General features: G+C 48.4%; 1 protein-coding gene across 2 annotated transcripts in view; it reads left to right on the plus strand.

Annotated features, from left to right (window-relative positions):
- The window catches only part of MAP2K6 (mitogen-activated protein kinase kinase 6), a 150,971-nt gene that overhangs the window by 11,489 nt on the left and 115,545 nt on the right, over positions 1–23,937 (plus strand). The window contains exon 1 of one of the 2 annotated variants that reach the window (XM_070388994.1): positions 17,799–17,876. The exons of the other annotated variant lie outside the window; for it this stretch is intronic. The gene's annotated coding sequence lies outside the window, so the exon portion shown is untranslated. Of the gene's footprint in view, positions 1–17,798; positions 17,877–23,937 lie in introns of those variants that run through there. 2 annotated transcript variants of the gene reach the window in all.

Below are 23,937 nucleotides of genomic sequence, written 5' to 3' on the forward strand. Positions count from 1 at the left end.
AGCCTTGAAGAATCTACTTGATTTTTACCTTCCATTTCCTGACCTGCTGGATGGAGACTGACACATTCACAGCATTGTTAAAAAAATTTAGCAAGATGGGACTTCCCCGGTGGTCCGTTGGCTAAGACTCGGAGCTCTTAGTACAGGGGGCCCGGGTTGGGGAACTAGATTCCATGTACCACAATGAAAGGTCCTGCATGCCGCAACTGAGGCCTGGAGAAATCAATAAATATTTTTTAAAACGATAATATTTGTAAGGTACTTAAAACAGTGCCTGGCACATAGTAAGCACTCAATAAATCATAGCTATTAAAAAGAAAATTAAGCAAGGCTATGTGTGTGATGTGCTTTGGGCAGTGCTTGGCATTTGTTTATTACGCAGTATTTATTGAGACCCCTGCTGGGTTTGAGGCACTGGGCTATAGTAAGCTGGCCATAAACATAACCCTCTCTCTTTCTCTCCATCTGCTTAAGGAGCTTATAGTCTAGTGGGAGGTAAGATTGCAGAGAAATGTGTAGAATACAAGCTAGAATCTTAGATATGCTTAGAATAGACACTGTGGATTAAAAAGCCTTATAGATGAGGAGGAGATCAGGAACATTTTTACCATGAGTGTGTAAGTGTCAATCAGATTTTCACAGTCGATGAGAATGTCCTGACAAAGCTAGACAGCATATTAGAAAGCAGAGATATCACTTTGCTGACAAAGGTCTATATAGTCAAAGCTATGGTTTTTCCAGTAGTCATCTATGGATGTGAGAGTTGGACCATAAAGAAGGCTGAGCGCCAAAGAAATGATGTTTTTGAACTGAGGTGTTGGGGAAGACTCTTGAGAGTCCCTTGGACAGCAAGGAGATCCAACCAGTCCATCCTAAAGGAAATCAGTCCTGAATAGTCATTGGAAGGACTGATGCTGAAGCTGAAACCCCAATACTTTTGCTACCTGATATGAAGAGCCAACTCATTGGAAAAGACCCTGATGCTGGGAAAGATTGAAGAAAAAGGAGAAGGGGGCCACAGAGGATGAGATGGCATCACCAACTCAATGGACATGAATTTGAGCAAACTCCAGAAGATCGTAGGGGCTTCCCTCTAGCTCAGACGGTAAAGAATCTGCCTACAATGCAGGAGACCTGGGTTCGATCCCCAGGCAGGGAAGATCCCCTGGAGAAGGGAATGGCAACCCACTCCAGTATTCTTGCCTGGGAAATCCCATGGACAGAGGAGCCTGGCAGGCCTTGAAAAGAGTCCACGGGATCACAAAGAGTTGGACATGACTTAGTGACTGAACGACAACAAACACAGGCCGAACAATTTCTTAGAAGAATGAAAAAAGAGAAGATGGCCTTAGGAAAGTCTCTGGAGTTTCGAAGACCTTATGTATGTTTTCTAAGAACGTCCTTTTTCTACTTACCTCAATACTGTACTTACTGCTTATGATCACAATAGGTTAACAAGCGAGACGTGTCCTATGTCATACTTTTAGGCGGTTTTTTTTTTTTGGATTGTGGAAACTCCAGGAAACCTAGAGGTTAATAGTTAAACAAGTATATCGTATCAGCTGGGTTTATGGGCACAGTGTAATTATATAAGCAAGCTGTTGGTTCAATAATCAGCGTCTTTGCTAGGTCACAGAATACTTTCCAGAGCATGACCACAGCTGCAGTTTCATTTTTTTATAACCTGCCAACCTGCCTTTTCCATTTCTCAGTCCCTTCTCCCTCTTCTAGAATCATCTGAAGGCAGTTGAAAAGAAGGAAAAACATCCTTCGAATTTGCCTTTTACTTTTCAAAAGTGAAAGTGTTAGTCGCTCAGTCGCGTCTGACTCTTTGTGACCCCCTGGATTGTAGCCCGCCAGGCTCCTCTGACCATGGAATTCTCCAGGCAAGAATACTGGAGTGGGTTGCCATCCTCCAGGGAATCTTCCCAACCCGGGGATTGAACCCTTGTCTCCTACATTGGCAGGGAGGTTCTTTACCACTGAGCCACCAGAGATGCCCCCTTTTACTTTGACCTGAGGAGAAATGCTTTAGAAAGTTCTTTGTTTTACCAAACTTACTTACTCAAGCCTGATACCAGGGGCTGGCCAGGGAGTTCATACATTTTTTGTGTGTGTTTTTAATTTCAGGAAAATTCCATGTAAAAGAGAAATATATTTAATACAGTTGGCATTTCCATACAATTGTTAGGTTACATTCGTTTTTTTTCTTTCATTATCTTGGTTTGACAAACACAGTGGCCTACAGCTCTGGAGTTCACAATAGACTATTTCTCGGTGTAGTAAGTACTGAGTCAGCTTCTTTCTCCTCGGTGACTTCAGTCAACTCATGGTCTGTGGAGTGGAGTAGGTGGGTGGGTTGATCACTGCCCCCCTGCCCACCCCCTAGTCTGAGTCAGGAAAACCATGGGGCAGCTTGTGTGTCGTCACCTTGCTGAGCAGTTAAAAGAGACCACGTGACCCGACCAGGGGGATAGGACCTGCCAGGTCTGTGATCTCCCGCAGGTGGCTTGCCAAGTCTCCTTGCTTGGGACTTTGCTCCTGAGTAAGCTTCTATTTTTATAGATAAAGAAGGGGGAACATGTAGATTTAATTCTGAAATTGATTTAAGAATGAGATGGAAATTTGGATATGTCAGGGTTGTTATTTTTTAGTCGCAAAGTCATGTCCAACTCTTTTGCAACCCTGTGGACTGTAGCCTGCCAGACTTCTGTGTCCATGGGATTTCCCGGGCAAGAATACTGGAGTGGGTTGCCATTTCCTCCTCCTGGGGATCTTCCTGATCTAGGGATGGAACCTGCGTTTCCTGCATTGGCAGGCGGGTTCTTTACCGCTGAGCCATCTGGGAAGTCCACGTTTAGGGTAGGATGATGTTTTTTCAAGTTACATTTCAGTCTTTCTTTTCTGATGTGACATGTCTAAGGATAAGACCTCAGGTGGATGAGACTGCGTGTGGGAGGCCGAGGGCCAGGTATTGATATTTCATGGTTGACTTTAACATGCATTATTGAAGAATTATATAAATAATCTGCAGCTTGCCCTGGGCTCGGTGACTACAAAGTCAGCTAGATTTCCATCTCTACCTTCAAGAAGCTCACCGACTGGGGGGATGTGTTGGTTTGCAGGGGCCGCTGTAATGGAGTACCGCTGATGGGGTGACTTGCACAACAGAAACGCGTTGTCTCTCGGTTCTGGGGGCGGGAAGTCTGAGATTCAGGTGTCAGCAGGGTAGATTCCTTCTGAGAACTAACCAGGGACTGTCCGCTCTGCTTCTGGGGGCTTGCCGGGGGTCTTTGGCATTGCTTGGTTCCTAGAAGCAGCTCCCAGATCCTTGCCTTCACTGTTGCCTGGACTTCTCCCATGGAGGTGCCTTTGTCAAATTTCTCCTTTTTATCCACGCATCAGTCCTGTTGGGTTGGAAGTTCACCCTAATCCTGTGTGACTCATTTTGATGATATATTTGTTGTGGTTCAGTTGCTCAGTCATATCCCACTCCTTGCGACCCCAGGGACTGCAGCCCACCAGGCTTCCCTGTCCTTCAGCACTCCCAGAGTTTGCTCAAACTCATGTCCATTGATGATATATGCAACCGCCCAATTGCTCTGTCAGAGAAATTCTCCCTTTCTGAGGTGCTGGGCGTCAGCAACTTGGGGGAAGGGCCACAGTTCAGTCCACAGCATGAGAAGACGAGCATGTCAGCAGGTTAACGCTACGGCATATGACTCGAGTGTCCGTTCTGGTACGAGGTGCAGAGGCAGGAGAGGGCACCCTCCTGAGGGAGAGCCTGTGGGTTTGGGGGGGATGCCACCTTGGCAGAACAGAACTTCGGGTTTGGTGCTTTTTGCAAGAATCAGCGAGTAAGATGGGAGACTTGCCCTGTGGTCCCTGAGCCCACTACCTGCTGTTTCGTCTGATTTTCTGTCATTAGTGACAGACCGGATTCTTCTAAATTAGGGGAGTGGGGGGAGGTGTGTGTGTGAAGGTGGAGCCCACACACACACACGCTGTTGCTGTCTTGATTCCCCAAACTTAAATCGTGCCTGGTGGTGATGACGAGACCGGCAGGGTGACCCTGTCAGAGGTCGTCCCAGGCCCTTCCGTGTGCAGACGTGGAGGTGGGCCTGGGGAGTTGGGGCATATCCTGCTTTGTAACAAACGGTTCCAGTCCTCACGGAACAAAGCTTAAGAGGGACTGGGAGTGAGTAAGAACCAAGGATCTGTAGCCAGGCAAAGCTTATTTTTAGCAAAGGCCTGTAAGCCTTAAAAAAAAGTACTACTCGAGTGTTACCAAGCTCTTCCAATATTGATTGTTAACAAGAAGTCTTTTCAACTTGTGTGTCTATTTATTCCTGTTAATTGTTGTTTAGTCATGTCCGAATCCGTGCGACCCCACGGACCGTAGCCCCCAGGCTCCTCTGTCCCTGGGATTCTCCAGGCAAGAACACTGGAGTGGGCTACCATGCCGTCCTCTAGGGGATCTTTTGGACACAGGGATTGAACCCATGTCTCCTGCACTGGCAGGCGGATTCTTAACCACTGAGCCACCTGGGAAGCTCATTCATGTTAATAGGCAGTTTTATTTTCTTGATGTGGTTCTGAGTATGTTTAGCACAGAATTTTGACTCAGAGTACCAGGACCAGTTTCAGGAAGAGGGGACAGTAAAGGATGAAATGGTCAGGATGTGTTAGGTGAGGTGGCAGGGGAAGGTCAGGGGAAAGGGACTTCCCCCCAGGTTAGGACAGATGTCCGTCATCTGTCCTTGTGCTGCCATGGGGGCACCCTGCTGATGGGGCGGGGCCAGGGGGCACCCAGAACAAGCCACGGGAAGGTAAGACCTCCCCCAGAGCTGGGTGCAGGGTCTGGGGGCAGGTGATCCAACAGAAAGGGGACAGGTGGGCAGGAGGGTGTGGCGGTAAGGCGAGAGTTAGGTGAGTGACGATGGAAGGGAACAAGGAAATACTCAACAGGGCCGTCAGTTGGGAAGCAGGGATCAGAGAGGGAGACGCCCTGAGGACCTAGGGTGAAGAAGTCCAGCTCGCCTGTGCATTTTTGTTGGCTCTTGGCGCTGCCCAGGCGGTGCTAATGGTAAAGAACCCGCCTGCCAAAGCAGGAGACGTGGGTTCGATCTCTGGGTTAGGAAGATCCCCTGGAGGAGGGCATGGCAACCCACTCCAGTGTTCTTGCCTGGAGAATCCCGTGGACAGAGGAGCCTGGCAGGTTACAGTCCGTGGGGCCACACAGATTCGGTCAGGACCGAAGCGACTGAGCACACGCGTGCTGCAGCTGAGAACCGAGCGTCCGCCTCGCCTGTTGCCGGCAGCTTCGCAGCAGTCTCGGTCCACCTGGCCGTGGTGTGGTCTTGCCTTCCCGGCGGCCCGTGCAGCCGGGTTGGACGAATATGCGGGAAAGGAGCGCCTGGAACGCGTCTGCGGCTTGTTGAGGCCCGGGATCGTCTCCCCGCCGAGCGCCTGCACAGGGCTCTGACGCGGGATCAACAGGCTCAGAGGGAAACAGGAAGTGGGGAAGCCACTGGATGCCCAGGACTCTGGTTCTAGGACTGAAACCGGCCTCCGATTTTCCATCTCCGATCAGGAAGTGAATACGGCCTCGTGTGAGCAAGCAGCCCTGACTCCTCGTCATCCGCTTCCGAGGCAGGGACGTCCCTGGCGGTCCAGTGGTTAAGACTCTGTGCTTCCAATGCGGGGGTCGAGGGTTCCATCCCCGGTCAGGGAACTAAGATCCCGCGTGCCACGACGTGGTGAAGCCAAAAATAGCCGTTCCAAGGCAAATCTGGGAATAAGAAATCCAACTTCTGGACGAAAGTTTGTGCTGCTTTTCTGTTCTAAAAAGGGCCTCACGGGGCACCTTAAGCTAGGCTAATACGGGGGTTGCGGATTTCTAGCTTCCGTTGTGTCCTACTCTGCGACCTAGACACTTTCATTCCCATTTATGACACTCCATCCTCAGTAGGGAGTGATTTTTTTGATGCCTACCTTGTGCAAGGGTTTGTAATAAGCACCAAACTTATTAGCACTAATATTCAAAAAAACCCAAGAGGCAGGTAGAATTATCCCCATTTTACAAAGGAGGAAACTGGAACTCATGTTAATAAGTTGCCCAGAATCCTACCATTGGTGGTTTGCAGTGCTGGGATTTGAGTCTGGTTCACTGAAATTCCACAGTCTTGTGTTTTTCACTATGTAACCGCCCTGTGAAAATAGTGAAAAACAGAAACACTCTATTGAACAATGAAAAGAGGAGAGCTGACGTCACAGGTGCCCGCCTGGTGTAACTGTGATGATGGAGAATGAGAGCTTCAGTGGAGAGATGCTTATGACCCAGCAAGAGTGGATGCAGAAATTCAGGCGGAATGATTGCAGGTCTGTATGTGTTTGTGTATTTGTGTGGTTACTTCTACCTCAAATCAAAGAGTCTTTATTAAGGAGGTACTGCTGAGCCTGTAGGAACTGAGGAAGGCATTTCTGAGTCCCCTCCTCTGTCTCTCCCTACCCGGGACCCTCATTCTGCTTTTTCCCAAGAGTCTTTACTGTTTTCCCCTGCAGATGAGGCGTTGGTACCTTATCAGTAGGCACGGGGTTTAGAAGAGCCGCCAGCCCAGCATCTCTGTCACTGTAGCTGAGTCCCCACCATTCTTTGACTCGTTACCATCTCTGGTCTGAGATCAGACTCTCTATTTTGCCAAAGGGAAAAAAAAATTCGGAAGATGAGAAGCTGGATCTGAGCTAGCTGTTCTTGTGCACAAGGAGCATGAGGAGAAAACACAGGGCCCGCTGCCCACGAGGTAGGGACGCAAGTGAGGCCCGTGCACTGACAGCACGAGGCAGGAAATACACGAGCAAATGAGAACAGTGAATGCAGCTGCTTAGCCTTAAACTCGAGTGAAGCTTTGACAGTAGTGTGACCTGTGGCAGTTTATGTTTGGGTGATATTTTTAAAACTTGCATGGTATGAACAATGGAGAACTTGGTTATTCAGGAAGGAGCTGTGTCTATTGATATTCGCTTATATTGTCTATGGGTGGAAAAGGCTCAGACCGTATATGCTATCCTTTGTCCTGTTGCTGGTTGCCTTTGTAAGGAGCCCAAGTGAGCAGTAAAAAGATCACTAATACCATCTGGTGCTACTGAGTCGATGCCCTTGAACTGATAAACGGCACAGAAAAGGCGCCGTGATGCTCTCCAGTGGCTGAGAGATAAATACAAGATTAACTTTCCACTGTTGTGACAGTTGGCCAAGTGTATGTGGACAGGGTCTGGGCGGTAGAGAGACACTGGCGGAACGTGAAGAGTTTGGAACCACGGTGATCATGTCTAGTCGGGACCCTAGACACCATCGGCCAAGCGCTTCCCTTTGAGCTGCTGCTGTTCATTTGCTCAGTCGTGTCTGACTCTTTGTGACCCCGTGGACCGCAGCTCGCCAGGCTTCCCTGTCCTTCAGTCTCTCCTGGAGTTTGCTGAGACTCGTGTCCTCTGAGTCGGTGATGCCATCTCACCCACTCCCCCCTCCTTCCCCTCTTGCCTTCAGTCTTTCCCAACATCAGGATCTTTTCCAATGAATCAGCTTTTGCATCAGGTGGCCAAAGTACTGGAGCTTCAGCTTCAGCATCTGTCCTTCCAATGAATAGTCAGGGCTGATTTCCTTTCGGATGGACTGGTTTGATCTCCTTGCAGTCCAAGGGACTCTCAAAGAGTATTCTCCAGCACCATGATTCAAAAGTATTGATTCTTTGGCACTCAGCCTTCTTTGTGATCCAACTCTCACATCTGTACATGACTACTGGAAAAACCATAGCTTTGACAATATGGACGTTTGTCAGCAAAGTGGTATCTCTGCTTTTTAATATGCTGTCTTGGTTTGTCATAGCTTTTCTTCCAAGGAGCAAGCGACTTTTAATTTCATGGCTGCAGTCACCATCTGCAGTGATTTTGGAGCCCAAGAATATAAAATCTGTCACTGTTTCTACTTTTCTCCCCATCTATTTGCCACAAAGTGATGGGACTGGATGCCATGATCTTAGTGTTTTGAATGTTGAGTTTTAAGCCAGCCTTTTCACTCTCCTCTTTCACTCTCATCAAGAGGCTCTTTAGTTCCTCTTCACTTTATAGATGAGGCAATTATGATCCAGAGGGTAAGTCATTGGGAAATCCAAGGTCATAGTGTATTAGGTCAGGAGGACAGGTCTCCTGACTCTCGCGTGGGCTGTTGTTAGCATCCTGGGTGCATCTTGGTGCTAAGCCAACCTATGCCTCTCTGGAGAGCCCTTACACTCACCCCATGAAGACAGAAACTGACTCCCAAGTCCTAAAGATTAAAAATGCACGAGCGCCAGGCCCAGAAGTCAGGACCTCTGCTCATTCCATTGGTCATCAGATGACGGAATGGGTCTGTTCAGTCCTGCACATAGTCATTCATCCACCTGTTCATCCCCTGACCACGTGTTAGATGCTTCTTGGTGTGGTTCACGGCACCTGGGAAGGTGCAGAGAGGTGATTCCAACTTGAAAGAAGCTCACGTTCTAATGAGGGAACGTGCGTGTGTACCAACATTTGTGATTTAACAAGAGCTCAAAGGAAAGGTTGGGCTTCCCAGCTGGCACAGTGGTAAAGAACCCGCCTGCCAATGCAGGAGATGCAAGAGACAGGAGTTCCATCCCTGGGGCGGGAAGATCCCCTGGAGGAGGAAACGGCAGCCCACTCCAGTACTCTTGCCTGGGAAATCCCATGATTTCCCTTTGCATCCCATGAACTCCCATGAGAGGAGCCTGGTGAGCTACAGTGCACAGGGTTGCAAAGAGTGAGACACAACTGGGCATGTGCAAGCAGAAAGGCTGAGCAACTGCTTGGATCTTGGAGAGGGAACAGGAGACCTGGAGAGTGGGTGGGGGCAGGGAGTCCAGGCAGACCAGCCCCAGGCTGGGGGAGCTGTGTGTGCACGCATGCGTGTCTGGGAAGTCCTGAAATCGTGTGTGTCCACAGTGCTGGGGGTCCTCCGGCAGGGCAGGGAGGTGAGGCAGGGGAAAAGGCAGGGCCACGGGAGGGGAGACCTTGCGGCTTATTCGTGGCCGGGCTCCCGTCCACAGCATGAAATTCTCCCGAGAGGGGCTTTCTTTCAGCAGCTAGATGAATATAGTTTTGTATTTTAGACTCAGCGCTGCATGTCTGTCCCTTGGCAACAGGTTTTGTTAATATTCTGAGCCGGGTTTAAAGTGAAGAGCCAAATTGGCAATGAAGTGTCTTCCTTTGGCAAGTCTGACACTACCTTTATCAGTAGGGGAAAAAAAAGAGATATCAAGTTTTATGGGAAAGCGTTCGCAAGGGTTGATTAGTATTGGTGGTTCTCTTTCCCTCCCATCTGATGACTCAACTCATAGCTCACAGTGACGTTTTGTTGGCACTTGGCCAGGTCTTGCTCACCCGGAGGCCTGATGATAAGGTTTTCATTCATGGGGGCAGGTCTCCCACCCTGCTTCTTCTGGTTTTTAGCTGGGGAGCTTGACATTCCTGCCTGCTAAGCCCCCGGGGAGATGGCATGCTTACTCTGTTGGCTTTTCTGGCTGAGGGCAGGCGAGCACTGCTGACAGATAAGGGCCTCTTACTGAGCAGAAACTGCAGCCCGAGTGCTCAAGCCTGAGGCTCTAACTGTCCGAACCTTTGGACGCGAGTCCTGGTCTCTGCAAAAGGCAGACTGCTCTATGAGCCCCAGCTGGCTATCAACGTGTGAGATGGGGACTCTTCCCTGGTGGTCCATGACTAAGACTCCGAGCTCCCAAGGCCGGGGGCCCGGGTTCAGCCCCTGGTCAGGGAAATAGATTGCACAAGCCGCAGGTAGGACCTGATGCAGCCACATAAATGTGCTTTTAAAACAGTGCAAGAGGGAGCACCTCAGTGAAGAAGAAATGCAAAACCAAACCTGAGGTGGTTTCTTCCAAACTTCATGAGCAGTTAATATTATTTTTGTGTCATTTTCAACTTTCTTTTTTTTTTTTAACTCAAAATTTCCAAAGCCTGTATCCACAGTGTTGCAAAGTTCCTAGCAACAAACTTAGCAACACATTAGAGAAAAAAACAGTTAACCAGTTTCTGTATTTTCCACTGGATTTGTAATCTCATCTATTTCATCTTACCTCCTTGGGCCTTGGTTTCCTCTTGTAAATAGGTGGTCATTAAATTCTGTTGTTTTAAAGACATGCTTAGGTTGATTGGGAAGATACATTAAAGCTAGAACATGTAGAGAATACAGAGAGACAGTGCAAATTCAGAAGCATGATATTAAGACAGATGAATCCTAGTGGATGAAGTATTTCAGACATGTCACCCTTCCTGTACTCCGTTTGGGTTCCAGCAAATCACCCATGCTTTCATTGTTTTTGGTAGAAGTTTGGAAGAAATTAACTACTTAAATCATACTCTAATAGTAACCTGATTTTATGTATAACTGGATTCTTGTTTGTTTTCCAAAATACATTTATGCATTTTAAACCCCTCTAAGAATCAAAGATAAACATGACCTTGCAATTCTACTTCTGGGCGTACATCTGGAGAAAACTAATTAAAAAAGATACACGCACCCCTGTGTTCGTAGCAGCACTATTGAAAATAACAAAGACATGGAAGCAATCGTGTCCATCAACAGATGCAGGGATGGAGAAGACGTGTTACACACACACAGGGGAACATTACTCGGCCGTGAAAAAGGATGAAGCAGTGCCATCTGCAGCGATATGCATGGACCTATAGATTATAATACTGAGTGAAGTAAGCCAGGTAAAGACAGATACAATGTGATATCACTTGTGTGGAATCTGAAATAATGATACAAGTGAACTTTTCTGCGAAACACAACAAGACGCACCTACTTAGAAAATAAACCTGTGCCTACCAAAGGGGAAGGGCAGAGGGAGGGATAAATTAGGAGTTTGGGCTTAACATATACACACTGCTGCTGCTGCAGCTGCTACTGCTACGTCGCTTCAGGCATGTCCAACTCTGTGCGACCCCATAGACGGCAGCCCATCAGGCTCCTCCATCCCTGGGAGTCTCCAGGCAAACACACTGGAGTGGGTCGCCATTTCCTTCTCCAATGCATGACAGTGAAAAGTGAAAGTGAAGACGCTCAGTCGTGTCCGACTCTTCGTGACCCCATGGACTGTAGCCTACCAGGCTCCTCCGCCCATGGGATTTTCCAGGCAAGAGTACTGGAGTGGGGTGCCATTGCCTTCTCCAATATACACACTAGTATTTATAAAATAGATTAACGAGGACCTGCTGTTTAGCACAGGGAACTATATTCACGGTCTTGTAATAACCTATAATGGAAAAGAATCTGAAAAAAGATATATATGTGTGTGTGGATATATATGTGTGTGTGTATATATGTGTGTGTGTGTGTGTGTATATATGTAAGGTGGTCTGGTATTCACATCTCTTACATATTTTATGTATCTTATGTATATATATAACTGCATCACTGTGTTGAACACCAGAAGCTAATACAACATTGTCAATTTAAAAAAAAAAGAAAAAAGCTGAATAGTGGAGACTGAGGAAGAGTTCGTTCTTTATGTAAGTTGTAGATGCAAGATTCCATGACCAAGAAAGGTAAGGAAGTCTTTTTTAATAAAAAGGACAGATTCACCTTTATGGGTTGTTTTAGACCTGAGGTTCCTAAAAGTTAAATAAAAAAAAAAACTGGAAAATACTTCAATCATTTGGAAATGATTTAAAGGAAAAAAATACACATGCTGCCAGCAGTGTTAGATCATTAGAGTGCAAACACTTTAAAAGAAGTACAGCCATCACACTTCTCTGTCCTCTGCAGAGACTTCGTCTTGGAAAGATAGCAAGTTTGCAAATTAACAGATCTTGCTTGCTCCTTGTAAGAAAAGCTATGACAAACCTAGATAGCGCATTAAAAAGCAGAGACATCAGTTTGTTGACAAACGTCCATGTTGTCAAAGCTATGGTTTTTCCAGTAGTCATGTACAGATGTGAGCATTTGACCGCAAAGAAGGCTGAGTGGCAAAGAATTGATGCTTTTGAGCTGTGGTGTTGGAGAAGATTCTTGAGAGTCCCTTGAACAGCAAGGAGATCCCACCAGTCCATTCTAAAAGAAATCAACCCTGACTATTCATTGGAAGGACTGATGCTGAAGCTGAAGCTCCAATGTTATGGTCACCTGATATGAAGAGCTGACTCAGTTGAAAAGACCCTGATGCTGGGAAAGAGAAGGAGATGAAAAGACCTGATGCTGGCAGGAGGAGAAGGGGATGACAGAGGATGAGATGGTTGGATGGCATCACCAACTCAATGGCCATGAATTTGAGCAAGCTCTGGGAGATGGTGATGGACAGGGAAGCCTGGCGTGCTGTGGTCCATGGGGTTGCAAAGCACTGGACACAACTTAGTGGCTGAACAACAACATTTAAATTTCATTCTTTTTCCAGGAGCTTCTGCTGCCAACTCCACCAGCTCCCCTCCCCTCAAGAGCACAGTCATGTGGTTCTCTTGATTCAAAGAACATTTCTTCCTTTTTCTCACTGTTGAATATGTTACAGGCAGATTTTTAATGATAATTAATGAAGAAACACTGTCATTTTAAAAATTATATAGTAAGGACTCTAAATATTCTGTGTATGTATATGTATATATATATATATTTATTTAAATTGACTCTTGCTTTGGTTAATTCTAGACTGGAAAGAATTGTAAGAAAGACTGTTCTATCTTGTTTACTGGCTTATCTTTAGAGCCATGCTCAGCGCCTGACTTGTGTGTGTGTGCTAAGTCGCTTCACTTGTGTCTGACTCTGTGCGATCGCACGGACTGTAGCCCGCCAGGCTCCTCTGTCCACAGGATTCTCTGGGCAAGGATCCTGGAGTGGGCTGCCATGCCCTCCTCCAGGGGATCTTCCCGACCCAAGGATGGAACCTGAGTCTCTTATGTCTCCGGCATTGACGGGCAGGTTCTTTACCACTAGCGCCTCCCGGGAAGCCTCAGAGCCAGGCTTATAGAAGGTGCTTAACGAGTGCTGTTTGAGTAAGTTATTGATTAGCAATATGCAGAGTTAGCCTTTCTCAAGCTTGTAAGGTGGGCTGAGATGGACTTTGGTGAATTCATGCTTCCCTTTTCAACCTTTCCTCTTCCTTCTCACAGGAGAACTTCTTACACACCTGTAGAATCCTCCTGCATTTTCTTTATAGATGCGTAGTGTTTATTGTGGTCAAATACATGTAACTTAAAACTCACCATTTAAATCATTGTAAAGTCTACAGTTCTGTGGTTTTAGTGTCTTCAAAAGGTTGTTCATCCATTACCACTGTTTAGCTCCAGAACATTTTTATCACCACAGATGGAAAAACGTCTTATCCACTCCCCCCACCCCCCAGCCTAGCCCCTGGCAGGCACTGACTGTCTGTCGCTATGGATTTGCCTGTTCTGGATGTTTCCTATGAATGGAATCATACAATATGTGGTCTTTGTATCTGGCTTATTCCACATAGCCTAATTCTTTTCCGAATTTCCTTCATGTTGTAGCATGTCATTGGTACTTTATTCCTTTTCATGACTGAGTAGCATTGCACTGAACTTCCCAGGTGGCTTAGATGATAAAAGAATCCACCTGCAGGGCAGGAGACCCGGGCTCCTTCTGTGGGTTGAGAAGATTTACTGGAGAAGGAAGTGGCTACCCATTCCAATATTCTTGCCTGGAGAATGCTATAGACAGAGGTGCCTGGGGGGTTTCAGTCCGTGGGGTCGCAAAGAGTCAGGATCGACTAAGCGACTAAGCACACACAGCAGTCCATCGTGTAGCTGTATCGTATTCTTTCTTCTCCTTTTATTTCCTCTCAAAATCTAGTGTCTGGCACGTCCCTGGTGCTCCAGTGGCTGAGACTCCATGGTCCCAATGCAGGGGCCTGGGTTTGATCCCTGGTCAGGGAACTAGATCCAGCATGCCAAACTGAGAGTTTGCATGCTGCAGCTGAAAGATCGCTTGTGCTGCAACAAAGATCGAAGAGTCCGCTGCGATGAAAACCCGGCGCAGACACACAGAGCAGAATAGGGTAGAACAACAATTAGGGAGAAAAAGGCTGGGAGGAAACACGACAAAATGCTAAAAGAAGGCTAGTGTCTAAGAGCACCTCTTAAAAGGTAATCAGTAAAACAACATGATAAGTGGAATGTAAAAACTCACCCAAGGGGAATTTGCGTTGTCGAAGTGGGAAACAGCCTAAAATAAAGCAATATATTTGTAATGGTGAGATCTCCAAGATGAGGAGATATTTCCAAGGGGACAGGGGATTTTTTCAGTGCCACTGAATTACGTATTCATGAACATCTGACTTCTTGTCAAGCCAAGTCTGCCAATGGCCGTGGGACCGGAAAAGGTGTTAAACCAAGTAGGCGGGCTCAAGGGTTCTGACTGCCAGTTAGCTATTGTTAATAGCTCGCTCTGTGGCCTCGTGTTTTCTGTCCGTTGTTCGGGTTGATTTTGAAGCAAGCCTTCTGCTAAGCGCGCTCTCTTCGTTTTTCGTATTTATTCATTTATTTTGTGAGTTCTCTTGTTTCCTGGCTGCCCTGGGTCTTTGTGTCGCCCGGGCCGTCTCTCGTTCTGTCGAGCGGGCTGCTCTCTGGGTGCGGTGGGTGGGCTTCTCGCCACGGCGGTTTCTCTCGCTTTGGAGCACGGCGCGTGGGCACGCGGGCTTCAGCAGTCGCAGCACGGGGACTCCGGTGCGCAGGCTCAGTAGCTGTGGTGCTCGGACTCACTTGCTTTTCAGCGTGTGTGACCTTCCTGCTCCAGGGATTGAATGGTGTCCCTGCATTGCAAGGCAGATTCTTAACCCCTGGATCACTAGGAAGTCCCTGTTAAGCTCTTACTGTACCTTTTTTTTTTTTTAAATCTCTTATACTCCTTCAGAAATGGCATGGACTAGGTATACTTTTTATCCACATTTTATAAATGAGGAGTCTGTAAATGAGGAAATGTAGAGACGGAATACCATAGCTGAAGTTTCACTTGCTGTGAATCGTTGGAGACAAGACCTGTAACCCATGTCTGATTGTCTATGATGAGCCTGAGCTCATCACGCTTTGTGGCTGGAGTTGGCTCTGTTTTTGTACAGCCCACAAGCAGAAGTGGTTTATGCATTTTAAAACGAATAATCAAAAGGAATATTTCATGACCCACGAACATGATGCAGAGTTTGAGTTTGTGTGTTATAAATAAAGTTTTCTTGGAACACAGTCACACCTGTTTGCTTTACGTGTGATCTCAGCTCTTTCTCGGTACCATGGCGAAATGGAGTTGTTTGGACAGAAATTATGGCCCACAAAGCCTAAAATATTTCCTTGTTGTTGTTGTTCAGTCACTAAGTTGTGTCTGACTCTCTGCGACCCCATGAACTGCAGCACGCCAGACTTCTCTGTCCTTCATCATCTCCTGGAGTTTGCTCAAACTCACGTCGACTGAGTCGGTGATGCCATCCAACCATCTCGTCCTCTGTCATCCCCTTCTTCTCCAGGCCTCAATCTTTTGCAACATGGGGGTCTTTTCCAATGAGTCAGCTCTTTGCATCAGGTGGCCAAAGTATTGGAACTTCAGCTTCAGTCCTTCCAATGGATATTCAGGGTTGATTTCCTTTAGGATGGACTGGTTTTATCTCCTTACAGTCCAAGGGTCTCTCAAGAGTCTTCTCCAGCATCACAGTTTGAAGGAATCTGTGAGAGTTCCTTGCTAAAGGGTGTAGATACGGATTCTTCCTGAGCTTGGCAGGAAATGAATCAGTTGAAAGAATTTGGGGTAGTTCGGAAAAGATGCCAAAGGCCAGAGAACTAGAATCAGAGACGAGAGAGCTGGGACAGACCCCAAAATAGGCCAAAGGAGGGGCCCGGTGGTGACACACTGTGACTAGTGGGTACAGATACCCAGCCCACTGCTGGGCCTGGAGTGTGGTTGTCATGACAACTACTCCATTGCTGTTGCTGATCAGCTGCTAAGTCATGTCTGACTCTTTGCTCCCCCTTGAACTGCAGACCTCCAGGCTTCCCTGTCCTCCACTCTCTCCCGGAGTTTGCTCAACTTCGTGTCTGTTGAACTGACGATGCCATCCAGCCATCTCATCCTCTGCCGCCCCCTTCTCCTTCTGCCTTCAGTCGCCATAACGCTACCCAAACTGCGTGGGGCTGCCACCGCTGTTTCAGGTGCTAGAGTGAATCCTGTGCTGCCCCTGACTGTTTACCTCACTAGGGACAGAGCCAAGCCCACAGTGGTGCTGCTGGGCCCAGACTGCAGCGCAGAGGATGCTGAGAAAGTGAGTTGCCGGCACGCTTAGCTTCCGTCCTGGGTGGCTGGCGCTGCCTGGTCACGTCACAGGCTCTCCACACATAGGAAGGGACCTCCAGGGATCAATGCAGGACGGACGTCTACGACCCCCTCTCAGCTGGCCCTTATGTGCGTGCCACCAGCTTTCAGACGTCTGGGAAATTCAACGTGTATTGGCCTCAGGAAGAGATTTTTACCAACTGTCTGGGACAGAGGAAGGAAACTCGACTCTGAGACGTCGTGGAGGGAAGACTCCCAGTCTTAGATTACTTACTGACCTCAAAAGCAAAAGGGCTGGCTCAGCCCTAGTCAGCTCCGTCAGGGAGCTAAATCTGTTTCACTCGACAGGAGTGAGATTTGAAATGTGAATGATTTTCAGAAATCATAGCCTCAGCCAGAGACGAAGGTTTGTTTTATCCTTGAAAACCTTGAGTAGTAGAATAGGTGTGTTTCTTGTTTCCCAGAAAGGAGAACTGTTGCGTGTGTAAACGGAGTGGCTGCTCTGGGGTTATGTAACGACCAGGTGGTAGACCTGGGGCTAGGACCCTCTTTGCCTTTTGCTTTCGGCTTTTTCACCACCCCAGGGCCGTGTCTCTATAGGAATCCCATTTTCTGTGGGTAACGAATGAATTGCCTGTAAATGCTGGAGCACTGTGAACAGTATTAAAAGACTGATTCTGTGCCTAACAATTGGACCTGTAGGATGTAAGCAGTAGCTTTGTTTCCCAGGGGTGGTTACTGGATAAAGGATATATTGCATTTCTATACTCTGCTTGAAAAAGTAAACCTCACAGAGGTCTCTCTTCCCTTTTTTGGAGATATTTATGCTGTCAACTTCAGTTTCAAATGTATCAGTCTGAGCTTTGGTTCAGATTGATTTCAAGTCATGAAAACACTCGGGGCAGATGGCATAAGAAATCAGACGGGTCCCCACACACCTAAGGAGTTAAGAGTTTAAACAGGGGAAAAAAATGCTGTTTATTTTTTACCCTGCAACAAAGGTATTTTGGGCATGTGGCATGCGGTCTCACCAGCTGCTGCCTCTTTCAGAGTTAGATTAGCTTTCCCTTGTTTTCAGCCTCCTCTGGTGATGAATGGAAACCCGGCTGGGGGCGGTGGGGGGCAGGAGCTAGGGTCAGAGAGGGGGCCAGGACAGATGTATTGCTTTGCCAGGGAATATCGAGTTTATGTAATCGAGCTGGAGACTGGCAGTTGACCGTTCAGGGGCAGGTCCCTGGTGCTCTAGGGGTTGAGGGCACAGTGCAAGGTACAGCCTGCATTTAGTCAACAAGTGTTTGGTGTGACGCACAGGAAGCCAAAACTGTACTGGGTGCTTGGAGATTGAATTGCTGGGCTCAGAGTCGCATTACATGGGCTAAACCAGTCGCCGCAGGACTGGCGAAGCCAGGTAGCCCTCTGGACCTCAGTTTCTCCCCCAGTGATGAACGGTGTTTCCTGGATCCCAGACTCTAACGTGTGCTAGCGTGTTGCTTCTTCCGGTCTAGCCTCCCGGGTGGGGGTTTTCTCTCTGTTGCAGGTGAGGACCTCAAGGCTCAGGAGGCTGAGTGCTTCTCTGAGAGGTCACAGAGCTAGCTGATGGCAGGTGGGGATGCGAACATCGCTCTGGAGCCCATATTGCCTCGCTTAAAGGCATCACTTCAGTGCTCCCCGCAGACCTGGAAATACAGTGCGTGTCTCCTCCGCTGTTTTACCACGGTGGTGTTCTGAGCTTATTGGGGAATGGGTGCTTGAAAACACAATGGCTAGACTGCACAGTGATTTTTTTTTTAAGATGCTGAATCATGCAACTCTGTGAAGTAGTCATTGAATTCCATACCCTCAGCAGGTTCGATGATGTGATTTATATAACTTCACATGTTATTGTCTTCTTTGTTTCCCACCTACAAAGGAGTCCTGTGTAAAGGCAGGTTTGGGAAAGGAGGAATTGGGTGGCGGTGCGGAAGGCAGTTTTGTAAACAGGTAGGGCCTGGAAGAGGCAGCAGATGAAGAAACAAGGGATCAGGGCAGTGGTTTCGCCTGGCCCATCGGGGTGTTCAGAAGGGTGAGCGGTAGCGGACCAGAAGGAAGTCAGTTCACGAAGCATCAGAGGAGTGACCATGGGGCATGGTTTGTGTTTCCCCAACGGGGAGCCCACAGCTGGAAAGGCCTGGAAAAGAGGGGACAACTGATAGACCCCTCCCCGCCTAATGAAGACCCCTCCCCGCCTAATGAAGGTGCTGTGCCTTTGCCATGGCCATGCCTCTGCAGAGCGGCAGCCTTGGGTGAAGTCAGCTGCCTCCCCAGAAGCAGGGGGGAGACGAGAGGCCGGGGGTCCCGGGAGGCAGCTCAGGGCGGATGGAGCGGAGGCGGGGAGGGGGTGCGGATGGAGCAGAGCAGGGGGTAGGGGGAGGATGGCATCCGCACCACGCTTCACAGGCTCGTTTCACAGGGCTCGTTTCTGGTATTCTAACCCGGGTTTGTCGTTTTGGCCATTCATGAAATCTTCAGACTTGATGATGAGATGATTTTTCCTGTGGATGTTTGATTTCAAACACTTTGAGTGGCCAATTTGTTTTACGAATCACTCAACTACTGGATACAGAGCCTAATCTTTTAAATCATTTATAGTTTGTAAAACCGAGTGGTAGCTCTTCTGAAATTCTGATGTGTGAGGACCCTTTTCACTTCAAGCATTTAGCATTTCTCTCCCTCTACTCTCTCTCAAAAAAAAAAAAAAAAAAAGAAAAGAGGGACGGCTGGGTCCAGGGAGATGCAGGTACACCAGACCGTTGAGGTCAGCTGGGAGCCAAGGCCCTTTCAACCTGAACTTGAGGGACTCCCCTGGTTCAGCGGGACCAGGTTCAGTCCCGGGTTGGGAACTAAGATCCCACATGCCGCGGCACAGCCAACAGACACACAGAAACACACACAAAACAAAACCCTGAAACCGGGATGCCGTGAATGGAAGGCAGCAGAGAGACACAGGGTCAGGAGCAGGGAAGCAAGTCCGGCAGCCTCGGCCAGAAACAGCGAGGCTCCTTCCACGCTCGGTCCTTCAGGAGGCAGGACAGACGCACCGTGCTGCGGTCGCAGCATCTCTCTCCTTTGTCTTGTCTTCCTCGTTGTGTCCCCAGGACTCCCGAGCCCATCATAAAGTCAACCAGCTGGCTCCCTTATCCAGATTTGTAGGGAAATATTCTCAGCATTTTTTAAACAACTAAAGTCAAAGCAAACCAGTCTATCCTAAAGGAAATCAACCCTGAATATTCATTGGAAGGACTGATGTTGAAGCTGAAGCTCCAATACTTTGGCCACCTGATGTGAAGAACTGACTCATTTGAAAAGACCCTGATGCTGGGAAAGATTGGAGGTGGGAGGAGAAGGGGACGACAGAGGCTGAGATGGTTGGATGGCATCATGGACTCAATGGACATGAGTTTGAGCAAACTCTAGGAGATAGTGGAGGACAGGGAAGCCTGGCGTGCTGCGGCCCATGGGGTCAGACAGACTTAGTGACTGAACAACAAGGAGCTTTCTAAGTGTGGAGGCCTCGCTGAACTCTGTTTTTCATGAAACTCTTTCTGAAAAGGCAGCCTTTTTTCTTCTTGTGCGGTCGTTTTTATATAGGAAACGTGACCACCTTGCTGGTCTCTTGGGCGCGGGGGCCAGGGAGAGGTCACTGGGTCCTGGGCTGGTTCCTGGCGGTGTGGGCGGCTCGTGACTCCCACTGCTGTCCCTCTGGCCGCTGCGGTCACTGCGCCGTCCTGGGCTCGCTCACTCGAAGGTGGCCACTGCTGGCCACGGCTCTTCCCACACTTCTTTGTACTTTGCTTCTGTTTGTCAACTCAGCCGCATCCCGACCCTTGGGCCCTCTTCAGCATCTCCAGGTGACTCGAGGCTCCTTCCTGTGGTCGGTGGACGAGCTGTTTGCATGGCCCGACGTCCTTGTGGTGCTTTGCCTCCTCGAGGCTCCTTCTAGCAAGGTTCAGAGAGTTTGTGTTCATTGCTGATGAGGGAGGTGCTTTGCTTTCCTTTCTTGCCTCTGGCTTCTTTTGTCCTGAGGGTTCACAGCTTTCCACCTGGTGAGTTGCTGAGGAAAGGCTCCCCCGACGACTGCAGTGTGTGCGGGTGTGGCAGGGCCGTGCGCGTGCTCAGCCGTGCCTGATCAAAGCCAAGGTTGGGCCAGAGGCCAGCACTCCCCTCGGAGAGCTCCAGGAGGGACCCACCTCTCGACAGTGGTGAGACGTCGTAGAGGAGCCTGGTTGTCTCCTCTCACCGTGATGAAGAGCCTGGGTTTAAATCCTGGTTCCCCTCTGATTAGCCGTGTGGCGGTGGTGGTGGCTTAGTCCCTAAGTTGTATCTGACTCTTGCAAACTCGTGGACTATGGCCCGCCAGGCTCCTCTGTCCATGGGATTCGTCAGGCAAAAATCCCGGAGTGGGTTGCCATTTCCTTTTCCAGGGGATCTTCTCAACCCAGGGATTGAACCCAGGTCTCCTGCACTGCAGGCAGATTCTTTACTGACTTAGCTCCCAGTGAAGCCCAATTAGCTGTGTAGCCTTGGGCAAATGACTTGACATCTTCAATCTCTGAAATGGGGATAACAGGAGTACCCTGGACATAGAGTTGATGTGAAGATTCTGTATTATCTGAAACATTCTTTATATGTAAAATATCATATTATATACAATGCATTATTACAATTATATAATGTTTAATATATTTATAACATGTTACATATATTATAATATTATGTTACTAAAATTATATATAATAATATAATCTATAGGGCTTCTCAGGTAGCTCAGATGGTAAAGAATCTGCCTGCAATGCAGGAAACGTGGATTTGATCCCTGGGTTGAGAAGAGCCCTTGGAGAAGGAAATGGCAATCTAGTCCAGTATTCTTGCCTGGAGAATTCCAGGTACAGAGGAATCTGGTGGGCTACAGTCCATAGGGTCCCAAACAGTCGGACACGACTGAGCACGCACGCATGCATTTGTGCCAGAAAAATATAAAATAGACCTGCCCTCAGTCTTTACAGTCCAGACTGTACAGCTTTGTAAATATACATGCGGTGCTAGAGGTAAAGGACCCACCTGCCAATGAAGGAGACGTAAGAGACGTGGGTTTGATCCCTGGGTCTGGAAAATCCCCTGGAGATGGAAATGGCACCCACTCCAGTATTCTTGCTTGGAGAATGCCACGGACAGAGGAGCCTGAGGAACTACAGTCCATAGGGTCGCAAAGAGTCGGACACGACTGAAGCGACTTGGGACACATGCCCAAAAGTGTATATCATGAAATGTAATGGGAAGACAGTGACGGGAAGGTATTTTTGGTACTTGTGGACGCAAAAGCAGGAGGATTCTATTTAAACAGATTCTATTCTATTTAAATGGAATGAGTAGAGGTGAATCTTGAAAAATGTTTGTGGAAATGATTTGATTTGAGCCGAATCCAGAACTCTGAGTCGGTCTTCGTGAGTCAGTCGGGAAAGGAAGCCTAGTCTAGACAGAGGAAGCGCCCTGAGTGAGGGCGTGGGACCTCAGAGCCTCCCGGTGGTCTGGGAGCAGCGAGGATTTGTCCCGACTGGAGTGAGGTGTGAGTGAGGGACGGCGGCGACCGGTCAGGGGTCATCAGCAGCTCGCTGGAGCTGGCTCATGTCCGGTTCATGAGAGCCATTTATGAAATAGCCTGTCGTTTTGCAGGGATTCCCAGGCGACAGTGGTAAAGACCCTGCTTTCCACTGCAGGAGACCCAGGTTCAGTCCCTGGGTCAGGAAGATCCCCTGGAGAAGGAAATGGCAACCCACTCCAGTATTCTTGCCTGGGGAATCCCACAGACAGAGGAGCCTGGTGGGCTTCAGTCCATGGGGTCACAAAGGGTCAGGCACAACTTAGTGACTAAGCAACCGTGTTTTGCAAGCTGGTTGTCAAACTGTGGGTAGTTTGAAATGGACACTGGTGGAAATGTTTACACCATGGAAATTGGCAAATATCTGAGCGTTCCTCCCCCAGAGAGCTGCTTTCTCAGGGCTCTGCTGCTGGCGATGCGCTTGGGTGTCACGGGGTCCATTGTTCTTCAGGGCCCCTGAGTGCAGGCGAGGGGAAGTCAGCGCCGGTTGGCAGGGGCGCAGCGTGGTCAGATGCACAGTTAGAAAGCGGGCTCTGTGTCTATGGTCTTGTCCCTCAGGAAAAAGATCGGAGAGGGGCGTTTTTCACACAGGAGTTGTTTGGGGAGCATCCTTCGGATGAGAACCAGAGAGGGGAGTGAATAAAACATGGCTGGACAGAAGGAGACTCCTCAGCACCTGTGGGCAAAGCATAAAAGGTGGCACTTTAGTGCCTGATACTAGAATCCCAGACTGTGGACATGAGCCGTGGTCTGCACACTGTTCCCCCAAAGGCCAGACGGCCGGGTCTGCGGGCGTCTGGCTCCGTGTGCACCCCTGCCCTGCTGCTGTGGGCTGAAAGCAGGCAGATCGTGAGTCGGTGAGTGAGTGCGTGACATTCCAGCAAAACTTTATTTACCCAAACAGGCAACAGGCCAAATCGGGCCCTCGGAGGCAGTTTGCTGACCCCTGGACTAGGGTCTTGAGGAGGTGGGTTTACTTTAAAGTAAACAAGACTTTGACGTGTGCTTGAAGGTGTGGATAGGGGGCTGCAGGTGATGCTTATGACCAACGCGGCCCAGCGTGCTCATTTCCTTTCCTTAATTTGGTCTCCTTCTGGCCACCTCTCTCTTTTATTTATTTTTATTTTTATTTACTTTTGGCCGTGCCATATGACATGTGGGATCTTCGTTCCCTGATCAGAGATCGAGCCTGTGCCCCTGCAGTGGAAGCATGGAGTCTTAACCACAGGACCACTGGCGAAAGCCCCCGACCTTTCTTTTGTGGGTGTGTGCTTCAAGCAACTTTACTTATCCATTTTTCTGCTTTTCACAGAGTATGGATTATGTAAAACTCAGCCAAAAAAAGAGAGTTCCCTAAATAGAGATTTATAGGCCACAGTCACTAAGCCTACTGCAACACAGTAGGAAATTACTAGCAAAAAAAAAAAAGTGAACACATTTTTTAAAACAATGGAAACATCACTCTTTAAATAACTTCTGTTTCTAAGGGGAAATCGAATTGGAAAGAAAAATTATTAATAAATTCATAAACACAGCATCAGTTCAGTTCAGTTCAGTTTAGTCACTCAGTCGTGTCCGACTCTTTGCATCCCCATGAATCCCAGCACACCAGGCCTCCCTGTCCATCACCAACTCCGGAGTCCACCCAAACTCATGTGCATTGAGTCAGTGATGCCATCCAGCCATCTCATCCTCTGTCATCCCCTTCTTCTCCTGCCCCCAATCCCTCCCAGCATCAGGGTCTTTTCCCATGAGTTAACTCTTCACGTGAGGTGGCCAAAGTATTGGAGTTTCAGCTTCAACATCAGTCCTCCCAACAAACACCCAGGACTGATTGCCTTTAGGATGGACTGGTTGGATCTCCTTGCAGTCCAAGGGACTCTCAAGAGTCTCCAAGACTACAGTTCAAAAGCATCAATTCTTCGGCTTTCACCTTTCTTCACAGTCCAACTCTCACACTCAT

Source organism: Bos mutus, chromosome 19 (assembly GCF_027580195.1).
Source record: "Bos mutus isolate GX-2022 chromosome 19, NWIPB_WYAK_1.1, whole genome shotgun sequence".
Taxonomy (NCBI): domain Eukaryota; kingdom Metazoa; phylum Chordata; class Mammalia; order Artiodactyla; family Bovidae; genus Bos; species Bos mutus.